At 42.8% G+C, this 16,750-nt stretch overlaps 2 protein-coding genes across 5 annotated transcripts in view; both read right to left on the minus strand.

Annotated features, from left to right (window-relative positions):
• The window catches only part of LOC127650631 (NACHT, LRR and PYD domains-containing protein 3-like), a 280,247-nt gene extending 276,136 nt beyond the window's left edge, over positions 1-4,111 (minus strand). For both annotated transcript variants that reach the window (XM_052136191.1, XM_052136186.1), the window contains exon 1: positions 3,913-4,111. The gene's annotated coding sequence lies outside the window, so the exon portion shown is untranslated. The remainder of the gene's footprint in view (positions 1-3,912) is intronic.
• The window catches only part of LOC127650635 (NACHT, LRR and PYD domains-containing protein 3-like), a 106,026-nt gene that overhangs the window by 25,947 nt on the left and 63,329 nt on the right, over positions 1-16,750 (minus strand). The gene's annotated exons all lie outside the window — the stretch shown is intronic.

Below are 16,750 nucleotides of genomic sequence, written 5' to 3' on the forward strand. Positions count from 1 at the left end.
CTCCTATCCCCTTAAGAGGCGTCTGTCGTTAGCAGCCTGCGACAACTAGAAGCACCTAGAGTGGGACCCAAGGCAGAAAACCGGGGTCTGATCCACATAGAAAGGGAACGAAGCCTGAGGCGCGTAACCCTATTTAGCCTAGGGGTTTTGGCCCTTGGAAGAAATCCCCTGGCTTTTGGCCACAAGAAAAACGGTCTCATGAGCAGAAGGTCCAGAGGGATCACCGTGGACGCGGTCGCCCTGAGACCTGGAAATCTTTGATACTGATAACAGTGCAACCTTGACCTAGCCTGACTTTGCTCAGGGTGATCTGAATTGACTCAATCCTAGCGGGAGACAGTTGTGCCCGCATTGTGATTGAACTCCATACGATGCCCCGATAGACAGTGTTCTGAGTGGGAGAGAGGACGCTTTTCTTGGCGTTGAGCCTCAACCCCAGAGAAACAGATGAGCTAAGATGATGTCCCTGTGCTGAACTGCCAGTTCCTGGAACTGCGCTAGGATCAGCCAGTCGTCTACATAATTCAGATGCCCCGGAGTCACAAGGAGCCAGCGCTTCATCATGCATTGTGAATGTGCAGGTAAAAAGGGCTAGGCTGAGTGAAAGAACCTGACCCTGGAAGACTTCGCCCCCGGAAGTGAACCTCAGGAACTTTCCATGTTGTGGCAGAACTTCTAAATGAATTATAGAAGTGCGTCATAAGATCGATGGTGACCAGCCAAACGAGTTGTAGGGCTTGAGACACGACCGTCTTGACAGGCATCATCTTGGACTTGAACACCCACGGGTAGTTCAAGCTTTAAGATCTAAGTCAGACGCCACCCCTCACCCTCCATGGGAAACGGGAAGTATTTAGTGTAATAACCTAACTCTCTCTCTGGAAGGGGAACACATACCATGGCCCCTTTAACCAGGAGATTGAGTTTTTTGTTTTTACAAAAAAAAGAAATCCGGTTTACGGTAGTGAGAACACGCCGTTGAAACACGGAAAAGCGGCGAGTGAATTAAATCCTGACGCTCTTATAAGACCCACAGAAAATAATATATCCGGCAGAAGTTTCCACGCTGCCAGGATCTCTGAGATGGGTATTATATTTGAACACTTCCTGTTGAGGGGTTGTCGGGTGTTTCGCGTCCTGAATAACATGCAGGAACAGAGAAAACACCCAATTTTGACGGAAGCCTCTGCAACCCGAAACACCAAGAGGTGGCGGAAATGGAGGGGCTTCGAGGGGGTACCGGGAGGGGTGAAGTGAAGCACGCGCCCCGTCCCGAGGGGGGCTACCTCCTAATCTAGGCGCAAGAGCATCAGGGTTTTCTCTTACTAGAAATGATAGCCCTGAGGTCTGGCTGGCGAGAGAGGCGAGACTGTCCCCAATCCCTGGGAGGAGGAGCACGACCGCTACGCTTTGCTTTTGAGCCTCCGTTCAGACAGGACTGAGGCGGGTCTGAGGCTTGCTCGTCAAGCGCAGAACCCACACTCAGGTCGTCCGATAGGTCATTCTGGTACGCCTGTAAAACAGCATGGTGTGCAGAGCAGCACCAGCCTGACCTGCTGCTTGATAAGCCCTTCCCACTAAAGTGGAGGTTGTCCTACAAGGCTTTGAGGGGAGAGAGGGCTTCTTAAGTGACAATGCCGAGCCCGGCGAGAGATAGCCCGCAAGCGTCTCTTCGACCGGCGGCATCACTGAATACCCCCGTGCCTCAGCACCCATGATGGTCGAATATAATGACGTCGAGGGTATGTGAACACGGGAAGAAAATATATTTATTTTATTTATTTTTTTTTTTAGGGGTTCCTCCATGAGCGAAAAAGCTCTTCATGGAGGTTATCAAAGAAGGGAAGGGACTCATGAGGCATTCCCTTTCTTAGACTGGAAGATAAAATCTATCCCCTAATTTGGAGGGTTTGGTGTCTCTTTTTCGCGTGGCCAGTCCAATCTGGCAACCGCTTGAGTAACAACATCGAGCAATTCCTCCGTAAATTTTTTTTTAATCGCGGACGGAAAGCTCGGAGTCGGGAAGAGAATCGCGATCCTTCTCATGATCCAAAGAAGCGTCGGAACGCGATTTGAGATCATGTGAAGGACCAGCTGGGTTTGGGGACAGACTGAGAGAAAGGGATCAACCAGTATCTTGCTCCTCAGCCAAATCCATGCAAGAGCCCCACGAACGATCTTTATTTTTTACTTTTTCGTGAGTGCTGACTCCCGGAAGCAAGCGAGGCGAGCACGAAGCACTCTGCCTGTTAAAGCAAATCGCAGTGCTCGCACCCGCCCTGCTGCATCGCGAGAGCAGCGTGCTCTTACCCCCAAACAAACAGAGCAAAAACTGATGTGTGTCCTCTTCAGCTATAGAGCAAGAAGAGGGGAACACGCACAGTTTGCGGCTTTCAGTCATTCTCTCTTTTTCTTTAGAAATATATATATATATATATATATATATATATAACATTTTCTAAACAGGAGAAGAAAAAAGAGAACAAAGACAACAACGTTCACTGCACACTGCCTAACTGATTCTAACTCCTAACAGAGGAAAGAAAGTTTTGACAGGGTTTGTGAAACACACAGAAACAGAACCGCTCTGAAAAAAGAGTTTCTGATGACACCTGGTGACGTATCCATTTATAGCCTGGCCACAGGTGCATCTAATGATTACATCAACCGAGGCTATAAATTCCAGTCAATGTTCATTGACGTGTTACACACACTATTTCAGCTCGGTTCACAGCTAGAGTTGTTCACCGTAGCGCTTAGCAGCGCAGCATCAAAGTGAAGCTTTTTGTAAAGGGAACACTCTTTTCCTCTCATCAGTTTCTCAGTTTTACTCTTCCCAATATTTCTCTCTTCTTCAAGGGGGTAACATGTTCTTTTCCAGTGTTTTCAGTGTCATTTTATCATTGAAATCGAGATTTATTATTTTAGTAGCAGTGGTCACTTAGAGAAAATGAGTGACCACTGCTACCAACCCTAAGTGGTGGTGTGCTAATCAATAACTACCGTAGTTATCAACTCACTTGAAGAGGTTCAAATTTACATGCCATTTATTATTTATTAATAAATGCACAGAATGTACACTATACAGTGCAATGTGCTGCTTTCTGAAAAACTGTTTTCACAAGAATTAAATAACCAAATGCACATTTACAGGAGAAACATACACACAAATTACCTTTGACCCCAATCCTAAGTAATGCAAATTTCTCCAGTTCTGTGTGTGACTGAATCAAACCGGTCTCACTGTCATCTGACTGTAGATCTCACTTTACCCTAAAGCTATTTTCACATGTTTATACTTGAAATAATCCAGTCTGTTCTCATTTCTCCTCAGTGTTTTTATACGGTAGTGTTGTGCAGCATATCAGAAATATCTATCAGTGTATTTTATTAAAGCATTGAAATCCTCTGACCTCTTGACCTTCCCTGTGTCTGTCTGTCCACTAAGATCCTTTGTGGAGTCCATGACATCATCTGAACAGTCCACTGAACACCTGTCAACAAACGGGACATCATCTATATTTGTGACGTGTTTATTTGTTCAATACTGACACATATTTGTTTTATTTGTCCTCTAGAATATTCCATTAGAAATGAATCAATGAGGTTCAATTGCAGACTGTCAGCTTTTATGACATGTTAAACACCAGCATAAAGAGAAAACATCAGAAGACTCAACAGAAGAAAACAAAGCAACGTTTCAAGTCAATAGAAGAAATAACATTTCAGTGCCAAAGAAACTGAACACATACTGACAATTCAGATAAAAGAGCAAAAGTCTCAGTATCTGTTTGTTCTGCTGTGATTAATACTTAGATATCTGTTAGATGTCTTACTGTAGCTGATAGTTTGAAAGGTTTATTATTGTTGTCTTGTGAGTTTTGGTTTGTTTAGCAGCAGTTCAGTACTCACCTGTCAAGAACTGTTGATGTTCCTCTTTACTGACTAGAATATCACCTACAAAATACTTCACAATGAATTTATTGATTGTTTCAGACGATTCAGTGGAACAAAAAACTGTCGAATGTTTTCTCGTTTTCTCTCGTCGTGTAATTTCCTGCTCTTGTCACCCAAATGAACCATGGCACACTTTACTCAGTCATAAAACCAGTCTCTGATTACACTGATTTTACAGCCATCTAATTTACCAACAGTCTTAAAACTCTGAGTGTCATAAAACACGTTTGATTTGATGCAATCATCAGTAGATCTATTTATTTTATACAAGTAATTTAGTAAGTAATTTGTATTTCTATAGTTTCTAGAACAGATGTCACAAAGTGTTTAACATTCACAATATAAAACCAAAGAAGCATAAAAAACAAATGAGATAAAAGCAATTTTAAACAAGTGGGTTTTTAGCTGCTTTTTAAAAATGGCCGCAGAGTCAACAGATCTTAAATCCAAAGGGAGAGCATTCCACAATTTGGGAGCAACAACCTCAAAGGCGCATCACCTTTAGTCTTTAGTCTAGAGTGAGGAACATCTAACAAGACCTGTTCTGAAGATCTCAGATTCCTGCTGGAGTTTTGAGGTTGCATCAACTCTTTTATATAAGCAGGAGCTTGACAATGCAATGCTCTAAACACCATCACAAGATTTTACTGGGAGCCAATGTAAAGAAATTCAATTGGTGTTACATGTGATCTCTTTGATGACTTTGAAGCACTTGTAATTGTTTCAAGGATGCAGCATTAAGACAAGTAAAAAGAGAATTGCAATAATCAAGACGAGAGGAAATGAACGCATGTATAATCATCTCCATTTCTACTGTGGACACAATTGGCCTTAGTTTAGCAATATTTCTCTACTGACAAAAACAACAAGAGAATTTACATGCTGATTAAGACTCAAGGTCTGTCCCATATAAACACCCAAATTTCGAAGGCTTAACAAAATGAGATAAAGGACCAAGAGTTTCCATCACCTTTGGGAGAACACCAGCAGGAGCAGAGACAAGAACTTCTGTTTTTTCTGCATTTAACTGCAAGTTGTTTTCAGACATCCAATCTTTTATAGAGTTTATGCAATTTATAATAATAGACAATTTAGTAATTTCATAAGGCTTAAAATAAATATAGTGAATATCATCTGCATAACAGTGATAACATACTCCCGGAAATATACTTCTTAATTGCCCTAAAGACAACAAATATAGTGCAAAAAGGCCGAAACAGAGCCCTGGGGAACACCACAGGACACAGATGCTGATGATGAGAACCACCTCAAGGCTGTTCCAGAGACACCAACACCTTTTCTAAGCCTTTCCACTAATATACAGTGATCGACAGAGTCAAAAGCAGCTGCAAGATCTAAAAGAATCAGTACAAAACATTTACCTGCATCAGCTTGCATTAACAAATCATCTGAAACTCTAAGGAGAGCAGTTTCAGTCGAGTGCAACCGATGGCAGCCAGACTGACATTTCTCAAATACATTATAGGCATCAAAACAGCTGTTATTTGATTAGCAAACACTTTTTCCAAAACCTTAGCCATAAACTGTAACTTCGCCTGACTACCACATGATGAGTTTAGATTAAAGGGCAAGTCAAATAAAATAAGATTATGATCAGAGACTCAAAGGTCCTCAGATAAAGAGTTAATATGTAAACCAAAGATAAAGACAAGATCTAGAATATTCCCTTTTATATGAGTGTGTTCAGAAACATGTTGAGTAAGATTAACAGATTCAGTGATATTCATAAAGTTAAGAGCAAATTTATCAGAGACATCATCAATATGAATATTAAAAAAACCAAGAATCACAATACTAGAAAACCTGAAATAGATGACAAAAAAATCTCTGAAATCATCTAAAAAAATAATTGTTTGTGCCAGTAAATAACGGCAGATTAAACTAGTAGTTTGAAAGGTGTATTATTGTTGTCTTGTGAGTTTTGGTTTGTTTAGCAGCAGTTCAGTACTCACCTGTCAAGAACTGTTGACGTTCACTTCCTCTTTACTGACTAGGATATCACCTACAAAATACTTCACAATGAATTTATTGATTGTTTCAGACGATTGAGTGGAACAAAAACTGTCAAACTTTTTCTCTCGTCGTGTAATTTCCTGCTCTTGTCACAAAATGGATCCTGTTCCCTTTACAAAAAGCTTCACTATGATGCTGCAGGGAACAACCCTAGTTGTGACCGAGCTGAATAATGTGTGTAACACGTCAATGAACATTGACCGGAATTTATAGCCTCGGCTGATGTAATCATTAGATGCACCTGTGGCCAGGCTATAAATGGATACGTCACCAGGTGTTGTCAGAAACTCTTTTTTCAGAGTGATTCTGTGTCTGTGTGTTTTACAAACCCTGTCAAAACTTTCTTTCCTCTGTTAGGAGTTAGCATCAGTTAGGCAGTGTGCAGTGAACGTTGTTCTCTTTTCTCTTCTGTTTAGAAAATATTATATATATATTTCAAAAAAAAAAAGAAAAGAAAAAAAGAGAGAATGACTGAAGGCCGCAAGCGGTGCGTGTTCCCCACTTCTCGCTCTATAGCTGAAGAGGACACACATCAGTTTTTACTCTGTTTGTTTGGGGGTAAGAGCATGCTGCTCTCGCGTTGCAGCAGGGTGGTTGCGAGCACTGCGATTTGCTTTAACAGGCAGAGTGCTTCGCGCTCGCCTCGCTTGCTTCCGGGAGTCAGCACTCACAAAAAAAAAAAAAAAAGATCGTTCGTGGGGCTCTTTCATGGATTTGGCTGAGGAGCAAGAGACGGGTTGATCCCTTTCTCTCGCTCTCTCCCCAAACCCAGCTGGTCCTTCACACGATCTCGAAGCGCGTTCTGACGCTTCTTCGGATCATGAGAAGGATCGCGATTCTCTTCCCGCCTCCAAGATTTCCGTCCGCGATAAAAAATCTACGGAGGAATTGCTCGATGTTGTTACTCAAGCGGTTGCCAGATTGGACTGGCCACGCGAAAAAGAGACCCCAAACCCTCCAAATTAGGGGATAGATTTTATCTTCCAGTCTAAGAAAGGGAACGCCTCATGGGTCCCTTCCCTTCTTTGATAACCTCCACGAAGAGCTTTTTTTCGCTCATGGAGGAACACCTAAATATATATATATATATATATATATATATATATATATATATATATATATATATACAGTATATATATATATAACATATATTTTCTTCCCGTGTTCACATACCCTCGACGTCATTATATTCGACTATCGTGGGTGCTGAGGCACGGGGGTATTCAGTAATGCCGCTGGACGAAGAGACGCTTGCGGGCTATCTCTCACCGGGCTCGGCATCGTCACTTAAGAAGCCCTCTCTCCCCTCAAAGCCTTGTAGGACAACCTCCACTTTAGTGGGAAGGGCTTATCAAGCAGCAGGTCAGGCTGGTGCTGCTCTGCACACTATGCTGTTTTACAGGCGTACCAGGCTGACCTCCTGGACGACCTGAGTGTGGGTTCTGCGCTTGACGAGCAAGCCTCAGACCCACCTCGGTCCTGTCTGAAGGGAGGCTCAAAAGCAAAGCATGGCGAGTCGTGCTCCTCCTCCCAGGGATTGGGGACAGTCTCGCCTCCCTCGCCAGCCCCGAAGCAAGACCTCAGGACTATAATTTCTAGGAAGAGAAAACCCTGACGGTCTTGCGCCTAGATTAGGGGGTAGCTCCCCTCGGGACGGGGCGCGTGCTTCACTTCACCCATCTCGGTACCCCCTCAAAGCCCCTCCATTTCCGCCACCTCTTGGTGTTTCGGGTTGCAGAGGCTTCCGTCAAAATTGGGTGTTTTCGCTGTTCCTGCATTTTATTCAGGACGCGAAACACTCGACAACCCCTCAACAGGAAGTGTTCAAATATAATACCCATCTCAGAGATCCTGGCAGCGTGGAACCTTCTGCCGGATATATTCTTTTCTGTGGGTCTTATAAGGACATCAGGATTTAATTCACTCGCCACTTTTCCGTGTTTCTACGGCGTGTTCTCACTACCGTAAACCGGATTTCTTTTTATGTAAAAAAAAAAAACCTCAATCTTCTGGTTAAAGGGGCCATGGTATGTGTTCCCCTTCCAGAGAGAGAGTTAGGTTATTACACTAAATACTTCCTGTTTCCAATGGAGGGTGAGGGGTGGCATCTGGCTTAGATCTTAAAGCTTGAACTACCCGTGGGTGTTCAAGTCCAAGATGATGCCTGTCAAGACGGTCGTGTCTCAAGCCCTACAACTCGTTTGGCTGGTCACCATCGATCTTATGACGCACTTCTATACTTCATTTAGAAGTTCTGCCACAACATGGAAAGTTCCTGAGGTTCGCTTCCGGGGGCGAAGTCTTCCAGGGTCAGGTTCTTTCTCTCAGCCTAGCCCTTTTTACCCGCACAATGCATGATGTAGTGCTGGCTCCTTGTGACTCCGGGGCATATGCATTCTGAATTATGTAGACGACTGGCTGATCCTAGCGCAGTTCCAGGAACTGGCAGTTCAGCACAGGTACATCGTCTTAGCTCATCTGTTTCTCTGGGGTTGAGGCTCAACGCCAAGAAAAGCGTCCTCTCTCCCACTCAGAACACTGTCTATCGGGGCATCGTATGGAGTTCAATCACAATGCGGGCACAACTGTCTCCCGCTAGGATTGAGTCCATTCAGATCACCCTGAGCAAAGTCAAGCTAGGTCAAGTTTGCACTGTTATCAGTATCAACGATTTCCAGGTCTCAGGGCGACCGCGTCCACGGTGATCCCTCTGGACCTTCTGCTCATGAGACAGTTTTTGTTGTGGCCAAAAGCCAGGGGATTTCTTCCAAGGGCCGAAACCCCTAGGCTAAAAAGGGTTACGCGCCTCAGGCTTCGTTCCCTTTCTATGTGGTTCAGACCCCGGTTTTCTGCCTTGGGTCTCTCTCTAGGTGCGTCTTGTTGTCGCAGGCTGCTAACGACAGACGCCTCCCTGACGGGCGGGGTAGCGGCCTTAAGTGGTCGTCCAGCTTAAGGGGATAGGAGAGTCGTCAGCTCGGTTGTCACAGTCACTGTCTCGGGTTGATGGCTGTATTTCTGGCCCTGAAATACCTCCTCCTGAGGCTGCCATGTCTTGGTGCGTGTGGACAATACAGCGGTAGCCTCTTACATAAATCATCAAGGAGACCCACGTTCTTGTCAGCTGTATTTCTGACACGTTGGGTTCTCCTTAGGGCCCAGGGCAAGCTCCTGTCACTCAGGTCAGGTATATCCCTGGATGCCCGTATATAGGAGCAGATTTACAGTCCAGACAGAAAATACCAACGGGGGAGTTAAGAACTCCACCCTAAGTAGTAGTTGCCCAGAGTTCGCCAGCAAGTGTTTTTGCCTCTTACTGATAGCACCGCGCTGGCTGAACAGGACTTGGTTCTCTGAGCTAAACTCTTCCCTCAACAGCTCGCCTTGGGCGATTCCGAACAGGAAGGATCTTCTATCTCAGGCACAGGGCAATATTTCATCCCTGCCCCAAATTGTGGAATCTTTCATGTTTGGCCCCTAAGGGTACCAACTGAGGGACACAGGGCTCTCTCCTGAGGTTATCGAGACCTTTTTAAATGCCGGGCTTTTTCCACTTGGAACAAGTTTGGGTGAGATCTTAGGGCAGAAGAGGACCTCTTCGCCTCTATGAATAGCGCAATGTCTCCTGTAGTTCTCCCTGAAATCACTCAGCCCCCTTGGGTCTGGACGTTAAGACACATACATGACCCAGAATGCGTCTGTATGCGTTTCTTTCCCCGGTTTCTCTGCTCCCGGGAGTCTTGGCAATGTTCACCAGCAAGGGTCTTGCCTCCTATTAATGGAGCTGCGCTGGCCGAACAGGATATGTTTCTCGGAGTTAATTCCTCTCCTCGATGGCTCGCCTTGGGCGATTCCGAACAGGGAGGACCTTCTCATCCTTGGCCCGAATTGTGAAACCATTCATGTCTGGCGCCTAAGGGTACCAAATGAGGTTCACAGGGTTTTCTCTTGAGGTTATCAAGACCATTTCAAGTGCTAGGGCTCCCTCCACTTGGAACTGATCAGGGTAGATTTTAAAGGGCAGAAGAGGACCTCTTTGCCTCTGTTGATAGCGCAATGTCTCCTCTACTTCTCCCCGAGTCGCCCAGCAAACCCCCCCCCCCCCCCCCTCGGGAGGGGCTGATCATAGTAACGCATTCATAGCACAAATGCGCCTGCATGCGTTTCCTTCTACTAAAGTTCTTATTACAGAACCAGCTAACTGCCAGTTTGCTTCAGTTCTGGATTTTCTGTAGAAAGAACTGTCAGCGGGCACTTGCCTCGCCACTGCCAGGTTCTATGTGGCCACTGCGGTTTGCCATGGCTTGGTGGTCGGGGTGCCCTCAAAGAGGCATCCTCAATATTGCCCGGGCCTACGAGGCGCGCGGTCAAGCTTCGCTAGTAGGTTTTAGGGCGCACTCTTCCAGAGGGCTCTCCTCCTCTAAAACCTTGGCTAGAGGTCTCCCTCTGCAGCAAGTTTGTGATGCGGCAGGTTGTCCTCTCCGCACACATTCATTAGATTTTTGTAGTTTGGATGTTCTGCCACTCCGGGCTCTTATGCCCTTGAGTCGACATCTCAGCTCATGCCTGAACAAGTTTGTGATGCGGCAGGCTGGTCCTCTCCGCTCACATTCATCAGTTTTTATGACAAGTTTGTGTTGCGATAGGGTTCTCTTTGCACACATTCATCAAACTTTATGGGTTAGATGCTTTGCTACTCCGGACTCTTATGTCCTTGAGACGACATCTCAGCCCATGCCTAAACAAGTTTGTGATGCGGCAGGCTGGTCCTCTCCGCTCACATTCATCAGTTTTTATGACAAGTTTGTGTTGCGATAGGGTTCTCTTCGCACACATTCATCGAACTTTATGGGTTAGATGCTTTGCTACTCCGGGCTCTTATGTCCTTGAGTAGACATCTCAGCCCATGCCTAAACAAGTTTGTGATGCGGCAGGCTGGTCCTCTCCGCACACATTCATCAAAATTGAATGGTTTAGATGTTTATGCTACTCCGGGCTCTTATGCCCTTGAGTCGACATCTCAAGGTCATGTCTGAGACCTCTCGTGTTTTTGTACACTGCACAACCGTAGGGGTCCGGACAGCCCCAAGTGCGGCGGCGTGGGTATTGCGTTCCTCGTAGCGCTTAGCAGCGCAGCATCATAGTGAAGCTTTTTGTAAAGGGAATGTCTCTGGTTACATGTGTAACCCTTGTTCCCTGAAAAAAGCGGAACGAGATGCTGCGCTGCTTTGCCGCACTGGGACGTCCCAGGACTGCTCTTCAAAAAGAAGTATCTGACGAGACCTGGTGACGCATCCATTTATAGCCTGGCCACAGGTGCATCTAATGATTACATCAGCCGAGGCTATAAATTCCAGTCAATGTTCATTGACGTGTTACACACATTATTCAGCTCGGTCACAACTAGGGTTGTTCCCTGTAGCGCTTAGCAGCGCAGCATCTCGTTCCGCTTTTTTCAGGGAACAAGGGTTACACATGTAACCCGAGACGTTTTAATAGTTTCACTTTCACCTGTCACCTGAGGAGGAGGAGTCTGAAAGAGACAAACAACATTTAAAGGTGCAGCAGGTGTTTCATGCTCTTACAGGGATAGTTGAGCCAAAATTACAAATCTGTCATCATTTTCTCACCCTCATGTTGTTCTAAACCGCATTAGCACTGGGTGATATGTAAAAAATATTTTAATGATCATCGCATTTAAAATATCGTGATATCCGATTATATGGTGAACCCCCCAAATTAATAATCATATTTCTATAAGACATTGTTGAGATCTCTTCTGAAACTCTGTTTCAAATATTATTAGAGATAATAGTCTTGTTTCCTGGGTAGGTCAATGGGAATTCTTTAAATACAAACTTCGTCAACTATCTATTTCTTACAGTAAACAACTAAATAGATGTTATATTTTAGAAGAGATCTCTCATTAAAGAAATAAATGAATGTTCTAACACATTCAGTTTGACAGAGAATGATACAGCACGATTATTATCTCTGCAATCACAATTAGATTCAATGTATATGAGAAAGGCCAGAGGGGCACACATTAGATCAAGAGATAAATGATGGAAAAAGGGGAAAAATTCAGCTTATTTTTGTAGGCTGGAGAAAAAGCATCAGGAAAAAAACATTATTAAAACTTGAATCATTAATGGTGTCGAATGTTCTGATGCAACATTAATAGCAAAAGAAATCGCCATCTTTTCTCAGAACCTGTACTCGTCCTCTTCATTCATTTTAGATCCGAATTCCCTTTTTGAAGAAATTGGTGAATTTGTCCCTGAAATAGATGAACAATTGAAAATGACGTGATGCAGAGTTCACAATAGAAGAGCTTGATTCTGCGGTCATGTGTTTGTCATCAGATAAATCACCTGGTCCAGATGGTTTTATGTCACATTTGTATCGTCATTTTTGGGGTTTATTAAGGGAATTTCTTTTTGCAACTGTTCAGGAAATATCTAATAATTCGGTTCTACCTCAATGAGACAAGATTAATCACACTTATTCCCAAACCGGGGAAGGACCCTAGACTGTTGGACAATTTATGACCTATAACTTTGTTAAATAATGACTATAAACTATGAACCCATATATTTAACAATCACTTGAGACTTGGTTTATCTAAAGTTATTGGGGAGACACAAACTGGATTTATTAGAGGCCGATCTATACATAATAATATTCCACTGGTTTTAGACTTGCTAGAGTTTAACAAAGAAACAGAAGATGGGGTTATTTTATTTTTAGATTTCTATAAAGCGTTTGAGATGCTGGATCATTATTTTATTCTTAAATGTTTACAAATGTATGGGTTTGGTGAACATGTTGGTAAGATTATTCAGTTGTTCTACACAGATATCAATAGCTCAGATGCCTTACAGGCTCTTCACCTAGATTTCACATGAAAAGAGGGGTTAAACAAGACTGCCCCATCTCAGCTCATTATTTATTATGGCTACAGAGATGTTGGCCATCCTTATAAAAAACTCAAATATCGAAAGACTAAATGTGTTTGGACATCAAATTGTGACTAGTCAATTGGCGGACGACACAACTTTATTTTTAAAAACTCTTGATCAGATTCACAAAGCAATTGAAATAATTCATTATTCTTTCCAAATTTTCAGGTTTAAAACTTAATATTGATAAAAGTGAAATTATCACAATACATGAATGCTCCCTTGAAGCAATATTTAATATCCCAATCAAATCCAATGTGAAATATTTATGCACATTTCCAAGGATGAAGCTGTTAAGGAGAAACAAAACATCTGGAATAGAAGGAATGAATGCAAATTTAGACTCGATGTATGGATGCAAAGGGATTTATCTATTTTTGGGAGGAACTAAAATGGAGAGTCTTGCCAGGTGTATTTACCTGCATCTTGCCTCTCTATTTCCAAAAGAGCTATTAAGACGGAGAGGATCATTTTTTGGGGTTGTCGGGGGGATAATAGCGTTCAAAACAGTGTTACTATGAATGCATACTGCATTTGCAATATAAACATTATTTTTCTTATAGTTTTTTGTTGAAGGAGATAAAGACACGAAACCAATATCATTCAATAGAAAATGTTTGTTATTTTCTCAAATAGGAAAACGTGAAAGTAGCGCACTGTCCTCCTCTAGTGATGATGATTTAGTGTCTCTAACAAAACAAATGAATATTACAAAAATAAGGTTTAACTCACATTGCGACAGATTTTGCAGACAAATGCTCATAATATCGAGTGAAAATAATGAAAACAAGCTTGAAGAATATTATTTCCATGTTTTACAGAAATACTATTTTAGAAAGTCGTTTAAGAGTTATCGCCGATAATCGCTGAATGTTTCTTTATTTATTTATTTAAACTGCATAAAACATAAAAACATCAAGAGAAAATCCCACACAATCAACATTGTATAATTTCCATCTCAGGTACAAATAATACAGTTATTCAAATAATAAGATACAGAAAAATTAAACAAATAATATAATAATCCCAGAGTATTAAAAAACAAAACAAATAAACAAAGGATAAGATGCCATTTATTTATCAATTTTGAATTTGCAAACAATATTACAAGTTTTATTTGTACACTTATACAAAAGATTACAGTATTGTTTAAAATCATTTATAAAATAAAATAAAAAAAATGTGGTTTATCACCAGGGCTGAGTTTCCCGATAACGTTGTCTCTTAGCGCGCTACGAAGACTCTTAAGGTATAACTTAACTGAAGGTATACCATTTCTAGGTGTGTTCCTCGAACCATGCCTTAGGAAGCCGCTGACGTTACCCGGTGCTGTCCGTGGCGATGGTGCTGAATTTGTTGATATCGATGGCTCGAGAATCAATTATTCTCTCGTGCAGGGGCTGCTTCACTGCGTTATGTGAGAAAGCGGTGTTCTTTTTAAAAGAAGCACTTAAGAAATAGTGGAAATTGCATTTATTTGGACTCATGGGATATTATAAAAAATAAAAAATTACAAATTGCAAACTAAATTAAACCCTGGATATTTTATATAATTTCGGAAAGAGTGCGCGAACGAAAACCTCGTGCTCAAACGTGTCATGCGTCTAACCCACTACTGAATTGGCCCATACAAAGCTGTCGTGTGCGCTACCAGGCCACTTTGCTACCACGTCTGCAAACATCCCCCTGTGGTCCACCACCACCTGGACATTGATGGCCGCGAAGCCCTTACGACAGATGAAGGCCTGGTTGAGCGCTGATGGGTTGGCTATGGGGATAAGTGTCCCGTCGACAAGCCCTATTATTTGTGGTATACTGGCAATGGCATGGAAGCTTTGATGCGCCTCCATCACTTCGTGCCTGGCGGAAGGCATGCGGATATAATCTGTGGCATGACGGAGCAGGATGTTTGTGACTGAACGAACGCACCGCCACACCGAGGTCTTACTCAGTCCATATCCATCCCCAACCACCTCCAGAAAACTCCCCACTGCATAAAAACGGAGAGCCGCAAGCAGCTGAATTTCGGGGCTGAGGGGGTGGTTCCGTCGAGTTTGTCTTGACACATCCGGACTAATAAGATCTAAAAGTTGCTGAATTTGCTGTCGTGGCAGGCGAAATTTCTTTTGAATTGTATCTTCTGACATGGTAGCCAGGGGACTAAAGTTTTCGCGAATATAATAGTGCACATACACTAAATGGCTTCGCGGACGGCGCCGTCTTTGATTTAGCACAACTATTCGCTATATCCTTGCAATAGTTTGACCAAATTCCCCACCAAAGTCATTCTCTTTAAATAGACGAATAAGCCTTTACTTTCGAATGGTTTGCCAGCTGATGTACCTTTGGATAATATAATTAAAAAGCTAACAACAATCAGTGTGATGACAATTTTATTATTTGCATGAAAACACTTGAATTAGCCTAATTGAACACTCGGTGTATTCAATTTAAAATAATATTCGTATAGACTAAGATGTAAAGAAGCTTTTTGCAGTGGTGCAGTTTTTTTACTAGCGGAGTGAACTGCCAACAGTGATAAGGTATAGCTAAGAGTGCTCCAGACCAACCTTCCGAACGTATGACTTACAGAAGGTATACTTAACTGAGAACGTTTCGGGAAACACGTATTAACGATAAGGTACAGCTTAAGGTGTAACTTCAGAACGACGTAGCGTTAAGAAGGTTTCGGGAAACTCAGGCCAGACCTGTTTGCCCAATAGTGGCAAGACACATATGTAGCTATATAAGGACATCTAACAAATTAGTTTGTCCATCAAGAATCTGAAGACTGCGAAATCACCTTTACCATAATGGAAGTACATTAAAAACCTTACTCTTTAACTTACCAGTTAAGTTGAGCTTTCTCATATTTTTTTCTATTACACAGTGAGATGGAGTAGGCTATGTCTTGGGACAGAGAATTAGACGCCGGAGGGAGAGGGTCTACCGGCCCAGACAGACCTATCTCTCCCTCAGTGAGGAGGAATGTATGCGTAACGCCTGACCCGCCAGGCTGTGACAGACTGAGCTGGGGACTGATGCACCCTGTCCGTATGCCTGCCCCGTTGCAGTGAGAGTTACAGCGGCATTGCATTTCTATGCATCTGGGTCGTTCCAGCACCCCCTTAGCTCCATTGGAGGCATTTCACAATCTGCCATAAGTTCGGCTATACATGCAGTTACATCAGGTCTAGTCCGACATGCTGGGGAATACATCCATCTCGGTCTAATATTCGACTACATTAAAAAATATAACCATGCATATATTCGTGATTCAGAGAGAAGAGTCCAAAACATCCGAAAGTATTTATTTGTGACATTTCTTTATTTACATTTGTCAAAATGAAAAATCAATATCAAACAGTAATTGATAAAAAAAAATACAAACGGAAAATTAGGTTGAAAAGATTTAAACAGAATAAATATAATTCTTTTTCAATCCGCCATGCAACATGCGCACCTGCTCTTAAAGGGTATGTTGGATGACGCTCCCTGGGGTGCGTTTCCCGTACAACGATGCAACTCGCTGGTTTAACTACCATAGTACGATGCATCTTTAAAGAAATCAACTAGCTAGTCACTACTGTTTCCCGAAACCATGGTACCTGTGTCGCAGATCCATGGTTTGAACCACATTGGTTGGAGCTGTCGTTATGACGTTCTTCTTCTTCGATCTAATGGCGGACTGGTGCTATGAGCACATATCGCCACCTGCTGTAAATTTGGTTATTTTCTCTTTTCGACTGCGCTTTCTTAGTGACGATGTGGAGTAATTACGTTAACAACTCAACATTCTT

The sequence above is a fragment of the Xyrauchen texanus genome, chromosome 10 (assembly GCF_025860055.1).
Source record: "Xyrauchen texanus isolate HMW12.3.18 chromosome 10, RBS_HiC_50CHRs, whole genome shotgun sequence".
NCBI lineage: Eukaryota > Metazoa > Chordata > Actinopteri > Cypriniformes > Catostomidae > Xyrauchen > Xyrauchen texanus.